Here is a 23,820-nt window from a genome sequence, read left to right on the forward strand (position 1 = left end):
CTACAGAATCAGTCAGCCAGGCCCATTCTGGCTCTTATTTCTGGTTCTGATTTCTTGGTAATTCTTTAGCTAGAAGTATATGGGATGTCTGAGAAAAATAAACTCAGGGAATAATCTTGTCTTCCAAGGCATAACTGTCTGCATCAGCAAGTTATCCAAGTTAAGGGAGCCATGGATATCAATTACCCTCTTAGGTGCTGGTCTATCACTTGTAACATCTGATGAGAGCCATTGTGTAATGGGGACTGTGGAGAGCAGTAGTTAGTACAGACAGTGATTCAGTAGCACTGAAACATATTGGCCTAACTACTGGTCCATGTGATTCTGCAATGACCTTTGTTTGGGTAAGAAATGTACTTGTTTGTTATTAATATGTTTTATTTGGGTAGCTTACCAAAATGCAGACTGCCTGAGCACAAGAAGCATGTGCAGAATTCAGCAGAACGTAGCTTGGATCTTAGCTGATAACTTAAGTATCAATATATGACAAGTAATTACTCAAAAGAAAGTGCTAGAAAAAAACTTTGGAAAGAATGGTTATAATCCATTCCGAATTTCAAAAAAGGGGGAAACTATTAATTTGTCCTTATCTATGGGAAGAATTGCAGTTAATAGAGAAAAATAAAAATCTGATAATTGTAAGATTTCCTGGATTTAGGTTTGCAGGACCAAACCAAAGCCAAGTGTTTGAAAGCAACTGAAATTTGCTCTTTCCAAAATACAAATCTAATCCACTAACACTATGCACTGCCTGTTACAAACAAAAAGTCAGCTTTTTTTCCTGTTTATATATCGGTTACACCTTAACTGGGGATACAGTGGAGCCACTGTATTGGCGACTTGCTGCCAATCTACACCACATTCCTTCAGGTGCTGATTAGAGCAGCTTTATCAGGAAGCTTTGTGCAGGTGCACCAGGGAGCACACTGGTCTGGCAGCAGGCTGGGGAGCATTCTTCTGTCAAAACTTCAGGGCCTAATTACACAGCAGTCATTGGGGAGCACATGCAACACAGAGGATTCCTGATCCAAAGTTCACAAATAGTAACAAGCATTTTCTAATGCAAACAGAAGTGATTTTTCAAGCCACAGTTTTGCTTCACCTTGCCAAGACGACTTCACACTCTTCCTGGATGCTATAGCCACCTGTATGGGGTATTTTCGGAACAGAGCTTTTCTAGTTGGCACATGAGAAGCAGAAATAGGTTTGGAGTTTTATTTCACTCATAGAATAAAGCCTTCTGCCAAATGGCAAAGTAGCAAGATTTTGTGATGTGATAATCTGTAGGACTGAAATGTTTCTATGTAAGATGAAGAAATCTTGATAATAGATTTATGGAATCTGATTGCTTCACTAGCAAGAACTTCGGAACATACATGTTTGCCACTCTGGTCTTTATTGTTACTAATGTGAAGGTGATTCAAATATAAATAAATTGCTCTTTAACAGTTAAATAAAGTACATCAGATGTACTGGGAGATATATGTTTTTACATATTTTTTAATAAATACATTAATTAGATTGCTTGGTTCATATAAAGGGCACATGAGTACAGGAAGATAGCTGTGCTGTTACTAGCTCCTCTAAAGAGCACATGGTCAAGAGTTATCTACATATAACCAAGCAAGGTAAACATTGTATATTGATCTTTGCTTTGTTGTAGGTGGGGTTTTGTTACTGTGCACTGCCCCCCCCAGCAAAAACTTCAGAGATTACCAGCATAAACCAGTATCCATGGGATTCAGCAGCAAATCCTCTGCTAAGTCTAGTGCCGAATTATAAGATTGTCTTGCTTCAGATGGAGGATGGGAACTTCTCCCTCTTCTTCACCGCAGTCATCCTGTGCCACCAGATGAGAAAGCTCACACTGTACTAGTTCTGAGAACAAAAGGAACAGTTCTTTTCTGTAGCGCTGACAACCCAATACCATTCACAAGTACTGCCAATTTAAATCAGGAACGTGGAAAAGGTACAAGAAGTTTAGGCAGCTTAACTAAATTGGTGTGCTTATTGAAAAACCTCTGGTACCCTGAATTTGTATGCAGCCAGCAGAGCTGCTGAGCCAGAACAATCGATCACCAGTAACACAAATGTGGACCAGAAATGTTTCATTCAATTAAGCATTCAGGAAGATTTTTGTCCTCCACCTCAGCATTCGAACAGCAGATGTACCCAGGTGTTATTTTTTAAATAGAATTGTAATTTGAATAAGGACAAGCCAATAAGATCATTACCAGAAAGGTCATGAACATCCTTAAAAACAGTGCAAATTGACCTATTTTCTAGTAACAACAGACTTTAAGGTATGATTTTTTGACACTTTACATGCGGTTATTTTTGTGTCCCAGTGTTCCAATATAATTATTGTTATACAAAATGTCCTGGATTTGATACACGAACATTTCCTTCACAAGACCAAAATCTTCTTTTGTTACAATTCATTAGGTTTAAAAAACCTATATATGACACTCCACTAGAATTTTCTCACTTCTGGAAGCTTCTTTCACATTGTGTGAATAAGGGTAAACCTGCTATAAACTGTCACCTGGTTGATAAAAGCAGCTCTGTTACCATATGCAGAAAATATAACAGTTAAGGTGCCCTGAGTAAATGAGGCACAAGGACACCTTTTATCAAAAGCACACTTTTGTCTATGGCTAGTCAAGGTGTTTGACTATTGTACCATGGGTACAGTGAGGTAATGGCTAATACAAGAAGGAACTAATTTACTCAATACAATAAAATCAGTTATTTATAGAAGGATGATTATAAGGAGACATGTTTGCTTCTGTTGCTCTGCACACAATTCCAGCTATTTAAAACAGTTGTAGAAATTATTATTATTATTATTAAGACATTAATGCTGTGTATCTTGCACTGTTGCTGGATGCCCAACACTACAGAGAACCAGGTCCCTTAGGATATACACAGACTTCATGGCACAAACTCCCCCACAAGATTAGGTCTAAGCAGATTAATTTGCATACTGCAAGAAGTCTAAATGCAATTTCATGGTGCTCCCTGTAGCCTTATTTACTGTGTTCCTCTCTGCTACCGCAGCACGGACTGATTCTGTACAAACTACAGTAGACTTTCTTACAGTGCACTGAGCCCTTCAGGCTCATTTGTAAGATTGCAGTTCCAGGGAGAGAACGGAAAATTCACTCCCAAGTGAGGGAGCTGTACCCTTCTCTTGTTCTACAAGAGTCTGACAGCATAGTTCTACAGGTATGCAAATCGTAATGAGGTCCCATCCATTTCCATTACCCTCCTCCTCACTGCCTAACTCTGTCCTGAAGACATAATGCCTGCAGAAGCTGGGCTTGCTGGAACCTATATTCATAGAATCATAGTTAGGGTTGGAAAGGACCTTAAGATCATCAAGTTCCAACCCCCCTGCCATGGGCAGGGACACCTCGCTCTAAACCATATTACCCAAGGCCTCGTCCAACATAGCCTTGAACACTGCCAGGGATGAAGCATTCACAACCTCCCTCGACAACCTATTCCAGTGCCTCACCACCCTAACAGGAAAGAATTTCCTCCTTATATTCAATCTAAACTTCCCCTGTTTAAGTTTTAACCCATTACCCCTTGTCCTACCACTACATTCCTGATGAGTCCTCTGTCTTTGTTCTGATTAACGTTGGGTACCCATCCAATCCTGGTGCAGACTGTTCCTGTATGCATGTTTACATAAGCAGACCTGCTCCAAAGAGCTTGGAATCAAAAGCAACAAGCAAATGTGGTAAAACCTCCAGCGCTGTGTTCAGCAGAGCTATAGCTGAACAAGGAGCAAAGAATCACAGTCTGTGATCTCAAATGGCTCTGTTGCTAGTTACACAAGGACAGAAACCACACCGTCAATACAACCAATGGCATTTGAAAACTCAAAGATGCTCTCACTGAATTTGAGCAGTGATTTTCTAACAAGCAGAGATGATATCGGCCTAAGTTTTTTTCCAGTTGAATTAATAGCAATTACCTAAATGAACAATTTGTTTTCTGGACAAGCTGCCTGCAAACAATTTTGGAGGGAAAAATTATCCAAGATTAGAAAGATCAAGTGAGCTTTTAGAGCAACATTACTGAGTTGTTATGTAATGTACTTAATTGTATGGCTTGTGTTTTGGACATCTTTTTCAATTATGCTTGTGAACGAAGTATATTTCAGACTCCTAAAACATCAACCTACGGGCACCGATAACCAATTACTTGTACTGAATACCCCCCCTCTTGTTAAGTTACAGATCAGAAATGTGAGAGGTCTGTGACATGTTTCTAGTTTTGATATATAAATTATCAAACAAGAAGAAGGACTAGTTCAGTTTCAATGTAGACTAGACATACTGAGTTTTACAAAACTACAGAGTGGTTGAAGCTGGAAGCAAGCTCTGGACATTATCTAGTCCAAACCCCCTGCTAAAGCAAGCTCACCTAGAGCAGATTGCATGGCATCACATGCAGGTGGATGAAGGTAGCTCTCCTAAAATCCAGGGCTGTAGTTCAACTTACTACCTTACTTCCCCCATGCAGGATCCTAAACTCCACTACCTCATGGTCACTCCACCCAAGGCTGCCCCCAACCTTCACATCCCCAACCAAACTTTGTTTGTTAGTACAGGGTGCAGCAGCACACCTCTCCTTATTGACTCCGTCACCAACTGTGTCAAAAAGTTATCATCAATGCAGGAACCTCCTGGACTGTGTGTGCCCAGCTGTGTTTTTCTGGTAGATTATCAGGGTATTTGAAGTCTTGCATAAAACCCAGGGCCTGTGATCATGAGGTTGCTTTCAGCTGCATCATTGACTCCCTGATCAGGTAGGTGGCCTGTAGTAACAGGTCCACAACAGTATCACTTGTGCTAGTCAGCCCCTTAATTCTTACCCATAAGTTCTGGACTCATTCTTCATCCACCCCTAGGCAAATCTTGACATATTACAGTTGCTGTCTCACATGAAGAGCAACTCCACTAACTTGCCTTCCCAGCCTAGCTTTCCTAAAAACTATGTATCCATGACAGCATTCCAGTCATGCAGGCTATCCCTGCAGCTCTCCAATTCTTCCTGTTTATTCCCTGTAACATCCACATTTTGGTCCATTTTTCATTCTGTACTTGCCAACACTATATCAGCTCTAGATAAGTTTTGATCACCAACTAATTCTCATGTTGACTTTGATTTTGTAATTCAACGTGCATCAGTACTTTGTTGGTGGAACAAAGCTTACGTCGTCACAAACAATATTTAGCATCTCTTTAGCAGGGACTTTGATTATTTCTCCTCCCTCAGTTAACATTTTTAGGGGACTGAATGAATGGACTTCCCAGCACAGGTGGCATTCAGTTAATGGTGTTTATTGAGCTATTTCAAACAAAAACAACCAAACCCAGCTCTGAAGACTCCTAAACAACAAGTGAAACACAACCCACTGCATCTTCACTCTGGGCTTTCATTCTTCAGAAACATTCACACAACCATACCTACATTTGTCTTCAGTCCATGCTAAAAAACTTAAATCAAATTTGGGGTAACTTTCCAGCTTCAAATTAAAATTGGAATTACACCCCTGTATGTGATGGCTATAAACTGTTTTTCAGACATCTCATGGTGCTTCCTCAAGCTATCATTCTCTATGTAGATTTGTTTAATTATTTTAACTCTGTTATATCTAGTTTTTAGTTACAATTAATGACATATTGGTTAAATAGGATTTTCTTTTACCCCAGCAATGCTACAATAACACTAAAGCATGCACACAGCAATCTGAGTCTGTCCTTGTATTCTAGATCAAGTCTTTCACACCATTCTCTATATAAACTCATCTTTTCCTAAAACCCTTTAGCTCAGTGATTGTTTCATTTACAGGTTGGCTCTGCAGTGTGCTAGACTATGGGTATGAACAGCAGTGACTCTACCTCTAGAGCTGTATTTTAAGACAAAACCCAAGTATTACACAGGAGCAGCTCAGATTCTTAGAAGAAAGGCATCATAACAAAATTTCCTCAAATCAAACTCCTGCCTGCTAAAATAGTTAATATTTGCAAGACTACCCATATCGTGTGATGCATCTGATGATACATGGGGCATGAACTAAAACGTCTTAAAAGAACCGTGTCTGTGTGTTTTCTGTTTCCTTGATTGCCTCTTGGCTTTGTGACATAAGTACAGAATTACATTATCAAGAGTTTCAGTGTGGCCAATGCAAATTACCCTTCTGAACCAAACATACCCTGCCACCTGAAGAGACTAAGGAACACCAATGATTTTGATTTTAGTAACCAGCAGTGGGATTTGCAAACCATTCATCACTGGCTAAAGTTTGCTCTATTGACATCAATAGTAAAACTCTAATTCCAAAAAGACTGGAAAGAATCCAGTTCTGAATACTTCTGAAACACCCTACCCTCAAAGCCTTTATTTTAAATTACTTCAAAACATGCAATTTACAGGCTCTACCATGAGAAATTCTGCCAGAGTAGAATGAATGGCAGCTGGGAGTATAAGCAAGCAGATGATCCATCTGATATTCTTACTTGGAGCTTTGAAATCTGACAACTGAAAATAATTTACTTGGCAGCAAAAACAAATCTTCACCACCCCCTTTTCAGCACATGAAATATTCATCTCTAATTTACTTTTCCACAAGAAAATGGCAACAACATTTTGTACTACTAAGTTTTGTGCAAGACCTTCTTAAGCAGTCTGACTTGCGCTCAAATCTCAGTGCAATAAAGACGTATATAAACTATGTAGAAGTCCAACAGAATAAAACTAAAGGCACTTACACTACAGTCTATAACTACTTTGAAGATTCCAGTTAGAAATTACAAGGGACCTTTTCTCTCTGTGCTGTGCTCACATAAAATATTGGGAAGATATTAAAAACCTTCTTAAGGTAGACTCAGTATGAATGAAACCAGAAAATGGTGAAATGGGAATAATTCACAGTTAAACTGAGAAGCCACAATGAAAGGACAGATCACTTATACAGAGGATTAAAGATCATTGTTCTTAAAGCAAAAACCAAAGGTAATTGAGAAAATGCATGAGTTAAGCCAAAAACTTGTCATACCCTGCTGAACAAGATCAAAGACGAGCTCAGGTTAACAGCGTATGGATTAGTGAGAAATGGTATAAATAACCCAACTTTATATAACCCCAAACCTTCTGACTGGGCACCTGGTAGCACAGCACAAAGCAGGAATGGTGAGGTGAGCTACTGGGGTAAGAAAGAGGCAAGACTGAGGACAGTACCTCAGATCAATTTAGACATTAGGCGATCAGTAGCAACCACAGAAAGATAACAGCTTTGCAGAGAGGGGGGGGGTGTGTGTGTGTGTGTCTGATTCTGCTCAAGTGATCAAGCACAGTTTCACTGAATCTCCACTTTGTAAAAATACAACGATTTAATAAGAATTAAGCAGCACTGTAACTCGTAGTGTGGTGAAGCAGTTTGAGATAACAGGTGGCTCTCCATACTCTGTTAGTTGAAGACGGGGTTTTTGTTTAGCATTTCTGAGAAACAGCAACAACAAAACTCAAACACTACAATAAACCCATTGAGTTTTATAAACTGGTTGAAGGGAGGAAGCTCCACCAGATGTGACAATCATGGCTACTGCAGAGGAAGACTGTAGGCTGAGGAGACTGGAAAGAACGTGTCAGTCTGAGCATGGTGTAGAGTTTAATAGGACCAAGCTACAGAAGTACCTTGAGATCTTCCTTCTTCTTTGACTCATGGTAATTGACACACTGTAAGGTCTTACATCAAATCAGGTGAGAACAGATGAAATACCGTGAGTAAAAAAAGATACAGCAATAAAACTTTAGTTTGGAAGAAAAAACAGAGATACAGCACCTCAATAGCAGTAAAAAAGGTCACCCTCTTACTTATTTGTACAATTGGTTTCCTTTAACTAACACATATGGTAAAACACTGTTGGAGAGGAGCCACAGCAGTTCAAACCATCATTTCCCAGCTCAGACCAAGAGGGTAGATGCGACCTAGCTCAGATCAGTGAGATTTCTCAGTCTTAACATGACAAAAGTGGGAATCAGACCACATCTGCAGCCCTATGAAGAAAAATGATCTACAGTTAAAGTACACAAACCTGGAGTGCTATTCCTACTACAAAACCATACAAAAATACTGACCTGGCAACTTCTTTTTGCATAAGCCAAAAAGTATTGATGCCCTGCTTTCAACAATATATAAACAAGGAGTAGTGGACAACTGGAAAGAGTGCAGCTGATGTGCAGTTCCAATGAAAGTACTCTACGCAGTATCAGAAGCAGTAATAGCTCAGATCTAGGAGGGACTTAATACTATAGTTCTTGGGGTTGCTTTTTAATCATTTTCACATTACTCTTTCTATAAAAGCACACATTTTTACTGCACATTTATGAATTCCATCATTACACATTTTTTCCTCTTTCCATCTTTTCTTGATAGCAGGAGTATGTGTAGATGAAACCCCCAGATTTCATGTAGCACAGCAGAAAAGATTTCTTTTTATTATTTTTTTAATATATTTTTCTACTTACTTTTTTGTTTGTTGGGTTTTTGTCTTCTATAGCACACAGCAGAGGACGGAGGGGCCATAACCTATCTGCAAATTGAAACAGCCGCAGCAAGGTCTAAAACACAGATTTTGAAAAAGCCCATGGGTATCTGGATGTCACAGCATAACAGCAACTCTAAAAAACTTGTGCCATACTGGGTCTGAAATCAGCATCTTGAGTCTGGGTATGTGGGAGAGTCCACAGTATTTCTGAACACAATTTCATCCTCCTGTATATTTTCTTGGCTTTATTCCCTTTTGGTTACTTTATCAGTCAAGTGTGTTGTATGTGTTTTATGTTTACACTTTGGAGGGAAAAAAAAAAGACGTGATGAACCTAATGGGATCCATTACTAGAATCCTGAGAACAATAGTTATCAATCTTTCCAAGCGGCTTGCAGTTTGGTGGGGTTTTTTTCCTACAGAGTTGCAATTGATTTTCTTTCACTTTCCAAACTACATGAGATAATATTCTATTTTGAAGGCACTGATCATGATATAGCCAAACAGAAGCTGGGACTTCATCCTCCTACATCATCTGCATTAAGACTCAATGGCAAGAGCACTGTAAAACCCAAGCCAAATTTCCTTATATAATTTACTTTCATGCGATCCTTTCACTTGTCAGGAGACAGTCTGAAAAACACTCTGAATCATAGGCCACATACCACCTCTGCTTTAGTGTGCAATATACCACTGAGAAGGAAATAAAATGACCTCACCTGCTACATTAAACAAACCAGAGATCCACATGACCTATCATCTCCAAACCCAGACAGTGCTAAAAGCAGGAAATTCCAGCACTTTTTTACCCCCTGGTTTTGTGCACACTGCTCTTGCTCGGCCTATGCCTATTTCCAATTACCCCTGCTCATGATTTCAATAAGGTATATTTAATTGAAATACATTTTTTAGACTGTGTTGTGAATTAAATTAACTTTGTGTCTTACAGTAAGCACAACACAATCTGAACACGTCGAGTCATTGTTGTCAGTCTCTATACCTTTTTCAATCTGAAAGATTGAGTGTTTTCAGTCTTAAAGCATTCAGCATCTATGCACTGAGTCAAAGCTGTAGAAATTAAATATCAAAGCATAGGAGGAAAACTCATCTTTACATCAAAGTTCACTGAACAGAAAAGGTCCTCTTTTGCACCAACGAATGTCAGTGAAGGTCATGCAGCTTTCACCTTTATTTAGATAAGCAAAAGTATTGATGTGTGGAAAAATCCAGTGTGAGTTGCATCAGAAACCAAATGCAGAAAGCTTTAAGAAAACATGTTACATATAGATCTGATAGCTGATGACCATAAGAAGAGGGGGTTTCCATCTCATAAGCTGCACTTTTGTAAGAAATGCCTGCCTGCATTAATCTAAACCAGAATACCTGGGATGCACAATCACTGTTTCTCTGTGTGCATTCAGCCTATATTCTCACCCTACTGCTATTTTGTTCCTTGCATAAAATGGGAAATCTTGGATATGACTGTAACATTATGTGAAAGCATGAGGAAACATAAGGAAGATACAGGCAACTAACCATCAACTTGAATAGTTAGGACAAGTAGCCGTTATTACTTGGGTATTGCTTCCAAGTTTTCCACTGAAGATCAGTACGTACAATATATTAATGTAAGGCCACATAGAGTCATAAACCTAACTCTAACATTAATACCTGCATCCAAACTTTAGATTCTTAAAAACAAAGCAGTACAAGCCCTGCAGATCACAAACCTATGTGCTAAGTAAAAGTCATCCCACAAATTCTGATATTGCCAAGCACATACGAACTGAAATTCTTGAGGAATGCTAGGTTTTAAAAGTTGTCCCCCAACAACTGTTCTCAATTAAAAAAAAAGGGAAGAATAAGAATTCTTGTGTCTTGCCAGACCCTTGCATGTAGCCTTGCGTACAGAAAACCATAGTCCAGGGCTCAGCACACGTTACTCAAGCACATTTCATTCTACAGCTTTTCTACCTGCATTTGATCATTGAGTCTTAACAGTTGCAACAAATTACTAAAAGGAAGTAGGAAATATCATGCTTTTCAACTGCGTGCTAAACACAGAATGCATACATAGGTATGAAAATATTCCACCTTCTGTGACAATCTTCAGTCTTGCTGAACAAATCTAACCTTCCTGCAGATTCAGTTAATGAAAAGCCAAAGCAGCATTCCTACATGTGCAATCAATAGTCAAGATAAACACAGATGTACAGATTAAAAGCCACATTATAGCTTTCCTCCATCTTTATTTCTCCCCAAACTCTCCTATAATCCCTATTGAGAAACCATACATACAAAAATTTATAAAATGACAGAATTTTGCTTATATTATTTAGCCTCTAACAAGACTAGGCTGAGAAAATTGGGGCTGTTCAGCCTGGAGAAGAGAAGGCTGCGTGGAGACCTCATAGCAGCCTTCCAGTATCTGAAGGCGGCCTATAGGGATGCTGGGGAGGGACTCTTCATTAGGGACTGTAGTGACAGGACAAGGGGTAATGGGTTAAAACTTAAACAGGGAAGTTTAGATTGGATATAAGGAGGAAATTCTTTCCTGTGAGGGTGGTGAGGCACTGGAATAGGTTGTCCAGGGAGACTGTGAATGCTCCATCCCTGGCAGTGTTCAAGACCAGGTTGGACGAGGCCTTGAGTGATATGGTTTAGTGTGAGGGGTCCCCGCCCATGGCAGGGGGGTTGGAACTTGATCTTAAGGTCCTTTCCAACCCTAACTATTCTATGATTCTAAAATGGTGTAAGCCAATTAGTTAGCCCTTGACTGTTCTCCAGCAAACTTGGCTTTTTTTCTTCTACTAGTCTTCACTTTTCCAATGAGTAATAAAAGGAAAAATTTCAATGTTATAACTTCATTTAGAGGATAGGATTCACACAAACCAGGTATCCCTTAGCAAACTGCACAGCCCCAAGTACACAGTCCCACAAGGTGGTGGTCAGGGTGAATGAGCTCATATACAACAATAAAGTTACCAGATTTATCAAGACATTTAGACTTACTTCATGTTCCTAGACTGATACTAATCCCTTTGTTTTGCTTCACTACTTTAACATGATATATCATAAATTTAATTAGGTGAATGATCCCTGAAACCAACATATTTATATTCCAAAAAGCCTAAGGATGAATAGAAACAAGTCAAAGTTAATTGGCAAGAGATTTCTTAGTATAACTACTCACAAGAAGTCACACAACAGAGTGCTCTCAAGTGACATGTTATACCAACCAGTTTCCTCAAAATGAGTTTTAGCATGGAATAATGGCCTCAACTGAGTGGTAACAGTCAAATGTAAAAGTCATGAGCCTTATAAACCCATGAAGCTATTGGATACTTCTAAAATACAAACTCTAAATTTGATTTTTTATTAAACTACTTCTACTGAAAAAAAAAAATCTTCACATTTTTTAATTATTGCCTTAAGATTGCCTAAGAATGAGGTAGGCAAAATTTTAAGCACTCACCATGGATGATGTCTCAAGTATACTTTAATTCTTGCTCTCTCCGGATGTACTAAAACCAGCAAACTGAATCCATTTATGCTGTGTAAAATCAGGATAACAACCATGTTTAAGAGTCAATTATATCTATCAGTCTTTCTGACCAGGTATTTCAGAAAGACAGAACAGCAGAGTGGACATGCAACATTATCACTTAGTGGCATGTGGGTACTTCATTAATAGCTACAGCAAATAAGGACTTTACTAACACTGCACTAAGTTGTATAACAGGCTGCCATTAACGTGAAAAAGCTCACCTTCTGCAACAGCAAGATTGATAGGAAATGAAACTTCAGCTGTCAGTAGTTGAAAGCAGTACATCCTAAAACATTTCTATATTGAACTTCTTTGAAATTTAAGGCATCTTTCTCCCTTTAGGAAAAGAAAAAAAGGAGCCAATAATGAAACTACTTTAAAATACCAGTTAAAAATGGTGCAGTATGGCTAAACAGATAGAATGTTGCTTAAAATACAAGTTTTAATCACTGTGATGGGCAAATCAAAACACACAAAATAATAGCACTTTTAAATCAGGAATGTGAAACTGTACCTTTCAGTAACTGTAAGTCATGTCAAAACAAGAAGTAAAACTGAAAAACTCAGTTTAAATCTGTATGATACTGAAGCAGCAGCAGTGTTTAAGGAACAATACGGGAATTAACAATCTCTTCAAACAGATCACAAGCAGGCAGTCTGCAAAAGAATTTGCAAGCCCAAGAAATGAACAAGTATGAAAGGAGTCTTTGACGGCTGCACCACAAAAGTCAAATGAATGATTTGTCTGTGATAGAGATTATTTTCCCAAAGTTTTTAAAAACCAGGGATGAATGAACAAGGGCCTGACTGGAACATTTTAGAACAAACTTGTGAATAAAGACCAAGTCATTAGAATTTAATGGTACTTTTTATCACCAATTGCACAGCATGAAGTTGAATAGCAATGCCTCAAAAAAAAACCTAAGTAAGTCTCAGGAGTAAGCACCTAAGCACAGAACATGAGTCAAAGGGCATGATAGATAACATGAAAGAGAAGGGACTCCTACTGTACACTGAGACCATTAATTCAGAAAGGAGAGGAACAGTTTTCTTAAGTGAAAAGATTTCAAAGTTCTCGTTTTAGCATCGACTGACATGAAAAAAAAGAAACCCAACAGAATACTCAAAACTAACCACAGCTGCAGACTCCAAAAGATCTTAGATTCTGACAAGATCCTCATGGACACAGCCACACATGGATTTTAACACTATTTGTTGCCTGGCTAATGAGTCTGGAAAGGAAAACTCCAACTGTAATTCCAAGATAGCTTCCACTCCCTTCAGAAAGTTCTGGAAATGTAGACAGCTCACTGAAAATATTACCCTAAGCTACCAAATGTAAACAAGCTTGCTAGTTAATGAAAACAGGACAGAACATTTAGAAGCCTATGTCAAATACCACCAATTAGTACAGAACATGAAAGAAGCAAGATTTAGAAAACCTGGACAGGGCAGCATGGACCAGATATGAAACCATTCTCACATAAGGCAAGACTGAGTAGACTAAAGCTTATTCCTTGAGCATAACTGCAGAGGACAAATGTCTATAAAATGACTGACAAGGCTTGCAGGAAAATGATTCATTCTGTCTCATAACAGGAACCAGACAGTTGTCAGACAGGTTTAATATAAAGAGAAAGTACTTTTGTATACCCTTCAAATTCAGTTTCATCTTTTAATAAAACACAAGTCCAGAGGACAAGACTTACATAAGCCTAGCAGGCTACAAATACAAGACCACAAAAGACACCACTTTGTATTTAAGCAGAGACAACAACCAGAAGACTTCCTAGCCAGACTGGGGTTGAGTCTAACAGAGTGTATGTAAGAATTTGGCCCTAAAAACACACTTCCCTGTGTAGGCAGTGGGGAGTGCCTGTCAGCTACTTCTATATTATGTCCTTGCTTCTACTTTCTAAGGCCAGTAACAGGATGCACATAAATCACTTAAATTCCTACCCTTGGGGAAAAAGTGTTTAGTATTTGCTTAAACATAAGCAAATGAAAAACGCATACAAGCTTTCCTTCACACAATATTGATCTTTCTCTCAGAAGATCTATGCAGTCATTTTTTACATGAAATATTGCAAAATTTTCATTTGTTTATTTGAAATAGACAGGTGATGGGATGCTTGCTAAGGACAATTGTTCTTCTGAAGTTTGAGACAATCTTTTCACTAAGTTGGAGAAAATGTAAATGCAGCCTAATGAAATAACTTAGAAGTTGCCCAGTTATCTCAGTGTTTTTACATTCTGAAATACTTCAGAAAACCATGACCAGTCATTCAGAATAAAAGATGAATATTAAGGAGTGTGTTTTCAATGAATTTGTAAATTAAAGGTAAACTTATCAAGTTTGCATGTAAGAAAATGTTTCTGCATAAAAACACAAAAACATTTAGATACAGGAAGTACCCAGAAGGAAATCTTCAGAACACACAAGCTTCTGGTAGCATTCTCATATTTTATTTCAATTAATCCACACAGACATAAGTTACATGAGTTTTTGTAAGAAACCTATTTCAACAAAAGGTGAGGTTCCTGTTTAAACATGATCATTGAAGGGACATAGTTTTAGCAACTGTTTGTCTCAATTCCACTTTCAAGACAATACATTGCAGGTGACAACTGGAGCCATCTAGTATGAGTTCAGAAACTGGCTGCTCCTTGAAACCATAAGATGTTTAATATCAGTTCAAGTCCCTTGCGCATGCTGGTTTTCTTCCTGTAAAAGACATTTTATTTGCAGTCAGCATCCTGCATACACAAAAGAGGTAACTGGCCTAAGGTTGAGCTTTTGGTGGGTTTGTTTTTTTTTGTTTGTTTCGTTTTCAGGTAAGGAATAAATTAAACTTCAGATACAGAAGGCAACCCATCCCCTAACATCTGATAAACCCTTTTACGCTACATACCTGGAGATCAACCAGTTTTCAAGGACCTCTTTTCACTGAAGGCATTTATCACATGTCCATAAAGCACCAGACTTGACAAAGCTGAAAAAGTAATCAAGATTTACATGAAATGGATACAAAAGCTTGGATAGCATAATAATCAGATAACAGATCAAAGCCTACCTATAAGCTATTAATGAAGCTGATTTACTAGCTTTCTGAAGGGAGTATCATGATTGTGTTCCTCTCAGCATGATCCAAAGAAGAGTTTCAACCTCATCTCTGGGTTTGAGAGAGAACTTCTATACCCCTCTGTGTTGGCCACTTAAGACACTGCCAGACTTAAGAGGGCAAAGCATAAAAGGGGAGTAGATTAGAGCACAATTTTTTTAAATTATTATTAACTAAGATGATCTGAACTTGCAGTTTACTCAAAAGTGGTATTCAAAAATGCTTGAAATTTGTGAATTGTCAGAAAGCAATTTTTAAAAGTATTTACAATTGTCATTAGACAGGAGCACACTTACCTTCTAGCAGAAGGTCTATGTTCCTAAGAAGCCCTGAGCATTGCTTCCAGTTGGGGTTTCATCATCCACATTTAAAATATTTCAAACATGAAATTGCTAAGTGGGGCCTCTAAACAAACAAACAAAAAAAGACAAACTTTAAAATCATAATATACTTTATATTGTCCTATTACAACCTTTTTAAAGCCCCTATTATACAGAGTTGCTATTATGTTGAATTAACTGCTCAAGGTCATACTCTACAAAGTCCATTTTCAAATCTCAGCCTAGTGCAAAAAGTAGCCAATGGTTCAATTTATTGAAGATTGTTTTAATAAGTCTTTTAACATCTTTAAAAACTTACTACTAATCATAAACAATGGGGGTTTTTTTAGCCTAAATTGCTTTTAGTGTTGACACCATCCTTAAGCAAGCTGTAGATTTCTAGATTTAACAGACTGAATGAGAAAAGTATACTTAAGACTTCATCCATGGCAAATGCTTAAAGTTTCGCCTACCTCATTCTTAGGCAATCTTAAGGCAATAATTAAAAATTTAAAAAACAGATTTAACAGGCAATTTATTGTTGCATTTTTCGTACTTACATATACCTTGTAGCAAATGATACACTCAACCAAATGATATGCTCTACCAAAAGGTATACCAAGTTACTGTTGCTGGAAGTCTGGGCCAAAGGCCTATGCAACCACTTTTCCTTGTTTGAAAAGTTATCAAGTCCATTTGAACTTAAGTGCCTACAGCATTTAGAATCCTGAACACTGCAGGTTATGACTATTTTTCCTGATGCAGCTTACAAAGAAACCCAATTTATAAGAAAATAAAAAGTACAAGTATAGACAAATACGTCATCTCACAGTAATGCAGACCAGCACTCTCGGGCAAGTTTGTCTACAAGTGGTAGGAAGTCTCAGATTCACAGCCCTGTCTGACATCCCAAACCGCATCTAATCAGCCCCTAGATTCAGAGATGTGGTTAGCTCCATGTGCCTTCTTACCTATGGGCGGTCAAAGGCACGACTCCAACTCCCCAGCGCTCCCCGCTAGCAAGGCCTACTACCCCGTGTCTGCTGCTCACGCCGGGCACGGCCACCCAACAGACAAAGCCTTCGGGGCCATCTGGCAGCCTTGCCGGTGCCATGGGACGCTTCCCGCTGCCTTCGTCCCTCCACACTGCGGGAAGTAGAGAGATAAGTCAGCCCTGAGAGCTAGGGAGGCCGGGGAAGAGAGGGAGCGGGACCGCTTGTGCCTCACGACAGGATGCAGGGCGGAGGGGAAGGCTCCGCACTGGGTTTTTGTGAGGGAAAGGTGCTCTATCCCCCTGTGTTGACTCCCCGAAGCACCGCCAGGCTCCGAGAGGGCAAGATGTGAAGGGAAGAGGCCAGCAAGGACCACCCCTTCCCCCGCCCGTCAGGAACCCGGCGCTCCCGCAGCCGCCTTACCACAGCGACGGGCGACAGGGAAAGGAGGAAGCTGGCGCCTCCCGGACCTTAAATTAGGTCTCGGCGCTCCCGCGAGACCGGCTGGCGAAGGCTCCACTGCCTATTGGTTTAGCTGGAGCACGTGATGTTTCGAGAGGAGGTAGGGGGTGGTTCTTGGGGCTTGGAGCTGTGTGCGGAGCCCGTGGCAGTTGGCCCGGGTACCGGTGCTCCGGGCAGCCCCTGCGGGGAGAGGTTGCTGTGTTGTGTAAGGAGACGGCTCGTTCCCCTGGATCGCTGTTGTCGGAGGTGGGGAGGCGGCCTTATGCTTCAGTGAGGAGCGACCCGGTGGCTCAGTCGCTCTCCTTGCAACGGTCAGGCAGGAGCAGACCAGCGGCCTGGGTCATGACAAGGTGCTAATCTTCGCTGGGACATAATTGTCGCTCTCTGCCCAGGTTGAACTTCAGGGACCAGGAGGTCTTTAACACAGAGAACCAAAACCGTCTTTGGTGTGAAGTAGCAGCTGTGTAGCGGTTTTGAGGAGCTAAATGCTTCTGATCTCTGTCTAAACTCCTAATAAAGCCCTGCTTTAGGAGGTTTAGGATCTGTGTGTAAGGATGCTGAAGTAAGCCTCAGTGCTAATACCCTTGCTGGTGCTACAGCACATGCAGCTTGCTCTGGAGCATGCCTGCCATTCACAGGTGGAACCAGGCCTGTTGATCTGCAAGTTAGTGCACAACACGAATACAAAACAGTGTGCTACCTCAGCTAAGATACCCTGCCTGTCTGAAGATAATACTATGAGGTTTTAGGGTGAGTACAAGCAGATTAGCACAGACTGGGAATTAGTGATTTGTAGCACAGAGACTTTGTTGCCCAGCAAAACTGGTAGGAGCCACAACACCTACATTCCTGTGCAGTCCTGAATTCAGTAGAAGTCCCTGCTTCACAGAGAGGTGGATGCTGGTAATTCGTAGCTTCTTGCATCCATGAGACGCAGTCCATGCGTACTGGCTCACACGGAGTTGCTACCAACAAAGTAACACCTTCAAGTTGTGTAACAGGTTGGCCCACTACCTCTGAGGTTTTCTGAACCCTGTGTTTACCTTACCCTCAGCAGATATAAACTGATCCGGTTCAGCCTGCAACAGTTACATAGTTAGAATCAAGTGATAGGTCTAGAAATTGTTTCTTAAGTGCTTCTAGTTATGTCTTCTGTCTAATTCTCGATTCTTAAAACATTGTTGCAATTGTAACCCCTGCTCCAGTAAGTTTATTGTGACTACATCAGGGTTCAAAAGCTGTGCTGAGGCTCTAGGTAAGTCACTCAATGGATACAAACTTCACATTATTTCTAGTGGGGTTCTCTGCAATGATAATTTTCTACACTTAGACACATAACTCAGATCAGTCCTGTCTTGTAATGTAGCTAAAAAAACTAATTGGCATCCAACCTTTACATTTTTACTATGTGTGCTGGGGGAAGCAGTTTCTTCTTTTCCAGTGCAGAATGTAAACAGGCACCTCTGTTAGCCCAGCAAGCCAGTGATCAGTATCCATCCTAGATGAGAATTTTAATCATTCAGATAAAATCCTCATTTTTCTTCCCCTGCACAAGCTTTCTTCTGTCTTCCCCAAACAGACTTTGTGTTGTTTGCTTTCCCTCTGGCTCCATGAAGCTTACTTTCTTGTCTGATAGTGGCACAACTTCAAGAGGAGGAATGCAGAGGCCACCTGACCTGTCTGTCCCTTCCCAAACCTACCTTGTAGAATAAATCACTGTCCTAGCAAGGGTCAGATGTGAATTTGATCCTCTGTACGTGCAGGTAGGGTTCTTCTGTTCCCTGGGCAAGTGCTGTAACCATTGAGTTACTGCCTACAAGACTGCAGGCAGATCTGCAGCTTCTGTGTTTTGTTGGAGGGAAAGGGCTGCTTCTAATTTTAACCTGAACAAACTTCTAGCTGGGCTCTGAGTCTGCCTTGAACTCTGTGTATCTTGGGGACTTGTGGGAAAACTCACATTTACTGTGGGGTCCAAGCACAGCTTAATTTTGAGATGGATCCTGGATGTTAACCAGGAGAGATGCAGGTCTGGTTGTGAACAGAATTTACAGGAACTTCAGTTACCATGGGAACTTGAATAGTGAACATGAGACTATGGAAAGGAAGAGGTAGTATGGGGAGTTTTTACAAGAACTACACTTAAGAATCAGATACTTTAGGTGGTACCTTTGTTCCACACTGGTCACCTCATAATGAAGAAGCCTTTGCTTCTTTTCAGTATGCAAAGTTAGCAGGCTCTACACATGCCCAGGGAAAACTCAGTCACCTGGTCAACCATGCCAGCAGATGTTGTCGAGTCTGTTTACATTAGGGCATTCCTGGTTTAGACAGTCATGGAGATGAATTTGGAGAAGCGTTTTGAGACTAGCTGTGTGGCAGCCGGGTGCCTTAGTTATTTTGTGAATTTAGTGTTGAGCTTTTTAAGGAGTCTGTGGTGATCTGAACATAGTTGTTCAAACCTTGAGGAATGGTGCTCTAATCAACCAAGTCTGTCTTTGTGGGATGCATGAACTGAATATCAAAGTCACTGGTCTCATACCTCTTGTAGCTGACATTTACTTAAAAGCATCATGTTGGGTTTACCACAATGCACAACTGTCATTACAGTTTCATTTAAATTTCACTGTCTTTCTCCACACTTCATATGAAGGAAAACCAAGCAAGTAAAACCTTGATGTGACCATCAGCCTCTGCAGTTGGACAACAATATCTGTCTGCATTAAATAATTGGCAGGTTTGGGACCTTACAATGTGACAGCCTTTTTTACAATGTAGCAGCCTTTTCTGTTGTTGTTCTTGGTTTGGTTTTTGTTTGGTTTTTTTTTTTTTAACTTGATTAGAACTTTGAGAGGGCAATGTGATAACGTAATAAAAATGTAATTGGATTAATTTATGCCACAATTTACATAAAATGAAAAGGCTATTTTAAATTCATGCTGAAAATAGACTAAATGCCACTACAGCCTGTCTGCTGTCAAAATAGTCTCTCTATTTTGTCATCAGAGTGTATGGTAGTTAAAATTAGAGCCTGTGGAATAGAACAAAAATAATAAATAAAATCCTTAAGGAAGAAGAAGTGGGCAAGGCAAAATTGTTATTTCCCTTCCAGAGGCAGAAATACCAGTGCATTTCTGTTAGAAACTTAAGTTTTCTGTTATTTGTGCTCAGTGAGTCTCTTCTTACTCGATAAATTACTTAAATGGTGAAAAAATTTGGTTACCTCTTTCTAGCCATTGTGTATGATTAGAACTTAAATAGTGTCTTTCCAACTGAAAGCACATTTTATATAAGAAAAATGTTAGTAAAGTTTTCTAGTGAACTCCCCTTGATGAATAAAATACCTGAGAAAGAGGCCACTCCTCAGGCTTGTACCTTACAAAAATTTGGGAATATTTTTGGTTGAGTAGTGAGTGTCAGGGAAGGGTAATGCTGTGTAAACTGCTGAAGCAATACACAGGAGTTCTCTTATTGCCACTGTTCAAAACTCCAAATACTTCTTTTTTGAAACACAAGTAAGCAGGAGGAAAAAGCCAGGAATGATATGCTATGAGATAATCACATACCATTATGGAGCACCAAACTGACTTTAAAGGCCTCAACTCCCTTTACATAGAGTAGACTCTTTCATGTTTATCACTGTATAACTATATTACTATGTATTATCCTCTTCTACCTATTCATTCTTTAAAAAAAAATTAAAATCCCTGACATAAATGTGCTTGCATCTGTTTTATTCTGCAGCCCTTCAGCTTTCAAATCTGATGTCTGCCCCCCGAAAAATAAACAACAAAAAACCCCACCAAAGTTAGATGCTGTAAATGTGTTTTGTTTTCTCATGTAAAATAGCAGTTTCTGAGAATTTGCTGTTGTTAGCGTTCTAAAGATAAAATGTAACTGCATTTTAAATCAAGAGAAGTAATTTCATAGAATCATAGAATAGTTACGGTAATTTGTAAAAATGTTGGGTAGGGGTTGCTTTGAAGCTGACAGTCTTAAAAAAATAGTGATTCTAAAGTTGGGGTTTGGTTTTTTAGATTAAGGGTGCCCCACATTCGTGGGGAAGCTACCCACATTTTTTATGGATCGCCATGAATTTTTCAGGGACTGCAACTTGCTCTTCCCATTATAATTTCAGGTGTAAATAGAGTGGCTTCCATGGACCTGCTGTGAGCAATGCACTACAGCCTCAGCCTGTGGACTGCAAGTTGGCATCTGGCAGTCTGCTAAAGCTCCCAATCTGTTCTGCATTGAGGGCCAAGCTTCATGGAAAACCCTTAGTCTTCATGCTTGTGTCTGCATATTGGCCATTCTGTTAAAGACATACTGGTATTTTTGTAAAACATAATTTAATGTGACTACAAGATACAAAAAAAGTTTGTAAGATCCTAAACATCCATTGTTGGCACCAAAAGCATTTTGGATATTGAATTTTTTTTCAATTCTTATTATATATTCTCCCACCTTCTGGAAAACCTGAGTATTGTTTTAACTGCCTTTTCCATTAAAATGTCCCTTTAATTGTCTGGAAATGTATCTTAAATTTGATTCTGTTCCAAACACTTGTTCAGCAAAACTGATGATGACCTATTTCTGAACCAGAGTTTATTACAAGAAAAACATAAATGAACCCTCTGTGGAATTTTCCAAGATTTTTGGAGAGGAAGTGCAGTATCCTCTTTGTGGCACAACATGGACAGATATTCGAGTCCCAGTTTTGCTACTAACTTTCCTGTGTAACTTTGGACAAGTTGCTAAATCTCTGCTGCCTGTTTTCTTGCTTTGTAAAAGAAGCTAATATTAACTTGCCACCCACAATCTGACAAGTCTGAGAGAATGTTTGCAAAGTACTCTGAGAAGGTCAGGTGGAAAATGTTATGGAAGTCCAAGCCTCTGCTAGCCAAAGAGGATATTTACAATAGCTTCCTATTTTATGTAGTGAAATAAAAATGTTATAGTGTATAACCAGATGAAACCAAGACTGATCTAAAGTTAAATGCAGGAGGCATTTTTTGACCTTTCAACAGAAATTATATAAGCACTGTTAGGTTATAAATAGTCTTTTGTTTTCCTACTCTTTGTCTAACACTCAAACACAGGGTTAGTTGTTTGTTATGAAGAGATAGGGCAATGTTTTAGAGTGGAAACAATTGTTCACTGTTCTTACTCATACAGTCCCTATAATGTTTGTAACTAGCATTTGCTGCTTTTCTTAGCACTTTTTATCTTCAAAATGCTACAGAAACAAACTTTCTAGGCCTGAAAATGACAACATGGAGAGAAAAACAAAACACTCACTAGCCCATTCCAAATGTGAAAGTTTCTTCTTTCCTGGTTTGATACAAGTCTGAAGAGCAAAAAAGCCAGTGCTTAACTATGATTCAACTGGCACATAAACACTTGTGCATTGTTTCTTATTTTTATTATGAATCCTCAGCAATAAGTCATGAAATGTGTCCACTCTTAAAGTATTTTTATTAGCACTAAGGATAATGATACTGAATTCTTCACAGAATTATGTATGTGTGCATATTTCCAAGTATGCTTATTTTCAACATTTGTCATTTCCTTGAACAGACAATAAATGGTTAACTAATAGCAATTTAATTTTATTTTTTTTTTTAAAAAGGAAGTTTAACAAACAGAAACCACCTGAAGCTTTATCCTGAAGTGAAGTATTTGGTATCAGTAAGAAAGCGAAGGTATGAAAGTACCACTTATCTATTCCTCAATTTTTCATTTAACTACTTTGTATGATTTCTCTGGGGTTCATATTATATGAATGATGTGCTTGACATTAAAATATATGTGAGGTAAATGGCTTTATTAGTTACCACACTTTGTTTCATTTGATATTTTAATCACCTTTCAAGCCCTTTCATTTGCTTCATAACTTTTCACTGACAGCAAGTATGATTCTCTACAGTGAATTGGAATAAATGAACTGCAGGAAAGAGTACACCATTAGGCTTCTGGAATAAAAGGAATCTGAGCTTAAAACCTAGCTGTAGTGCAGTACTCTGCAGGCTGCTTAGAAATGTACCAGAGACCAATTGGCCTTGATCGCTTCAGAACTGATGCTGGGGTTGGTCAGTCCAGAGATGACACCTCGGCTTAACATCCATTTCCCCCAGCTATGTACATAGAGAAAACCTATGATGTTATGTATCATCCAGTCCTCAGAATTTAAGCAAACTAAACACTTGGGATCAAATTCACACATAATGCAGGACCATGAACTTACTAGAATTATGCCAAAGATATTTATCAGTGTTACATCTGATGCCCCTTTTGCATAGTGATTTATACATTTAGGAAGCAGTTTAGCATCCCTGATGCCTTCAATTCATAATGTCCAAAAAAGTTTTCTTCATCCTGTATTTCAAAAGTCTGCAATGATTTAATATAACTAATTCAACTTACTGAAGAAAGAAATTCTGTTTCTGTGACAACTCCATGTTGAGTTTCATTGCTGAAACTGTCAATAGAAGGATGCCAACTAATGTCAAATTTGATAGGTTTTTATGAAGTGGGCAGTTGTCTGCAATGAGCTGGAATGAGGCCACTTACCTAACAGCATTCTCAGGGTAGGAATTTCTCTTTAGATGCTACTGCCTGTGTCAGATTTCTATTAGTAATCATAGACCTTCTCTTGAAATTATTAAATAAATAAACAAACAAATAAATAAATAAATACTGGCTTCAGAATGTTTGCTGTAAATAAAGCCTCTGTGGCCAGACTGTATAGGCTGCAACTATTGTATTCTAGTACTGTGAAGTAAAAAGTGTAGCCAAGCACTGCCATGCTCCCAG

At 39.1% G+C, this 23,820-nt stretch overlaps 3 long non-coding RNA genes and 1 other non-coding gene across 4 annotated transcripts; 2 read left to right on the forward strand and 2 right to left on the reverse strand.

The window, feature by feature from the left end:
* The first annotated feature begins 7,351 nt into the window (after positions 1-7,351).
* Positions 7,352-8,679, forward strand: LOC133211777 (uncharacterized). Its single transcript, XR_009725283.1, has 2 exons — positions 7,352-7,779; positions 8,580-8,679. It is a non-coding gene; the product is annotated as an uncharacterized LOC133211777 (long non-coding RNA).
* Positions 8,680-14,558: 5,879 nt separating this feature from the next.
* Positions 14,559-17,014, reverse strand: LOC133211855 (uncharacterized). Its single transcript, XR_009725303.1, has 3 exons — positions 16,528-17,014; positions 15,533-15,641; positions 14,559-15,107 (listed from the first exon to the last, which is right to left on the reverse strand). It is a non-coding gene; the product is annotated as an uncharacterized LOC133211855 (long non-coding RNA).
* LOC133212103 (small nucleolar RNA SNORA26) lies at positions 15,242-15,359 on the reverse strand. Its single transcript, XR_009725394.1, has one exon. It is a non-coding gene; the product is annotated as a small nucleolar RNA SNORA26 (small nucleolar RNA).
* Positions 17,015-17,164: 150 nt separating the features above from the next.
* LOC133211865 (uncharacterized) lies at positions 17,165-22,625 on the forward strand. Its single transcript, XR_009725304.1, has 3 exons — positions 17,165-17,760; positions 18,590-18,773; positions 21,146-22,625. It is a non-coding gene; the product is annotated as an uncharacterized LOC133211865 (long non-coding RNA).
* Positions 22,626-23,820: the final 1,195 nt, after the last annotated feature.

Source organism: Neopsephotus bourkii, unplaced genomic scaffold (genome assembly GCF_033783945.1).
Source record: "Neopsephotus bourkii isolate Nb327-2 ecotype Australia unplaced genomic scaffold, CSIRO-AGI_Nbou_v1 NB_54, whole genome shotgun sequence".
Taxonomy (NCBI): domain Eukaryota; kingdom Metazoa; phylum Chordata; class Aves; order Psittaciformes; family Psittacidae; genus Neopsephotus; species Neopsephotus bourkii.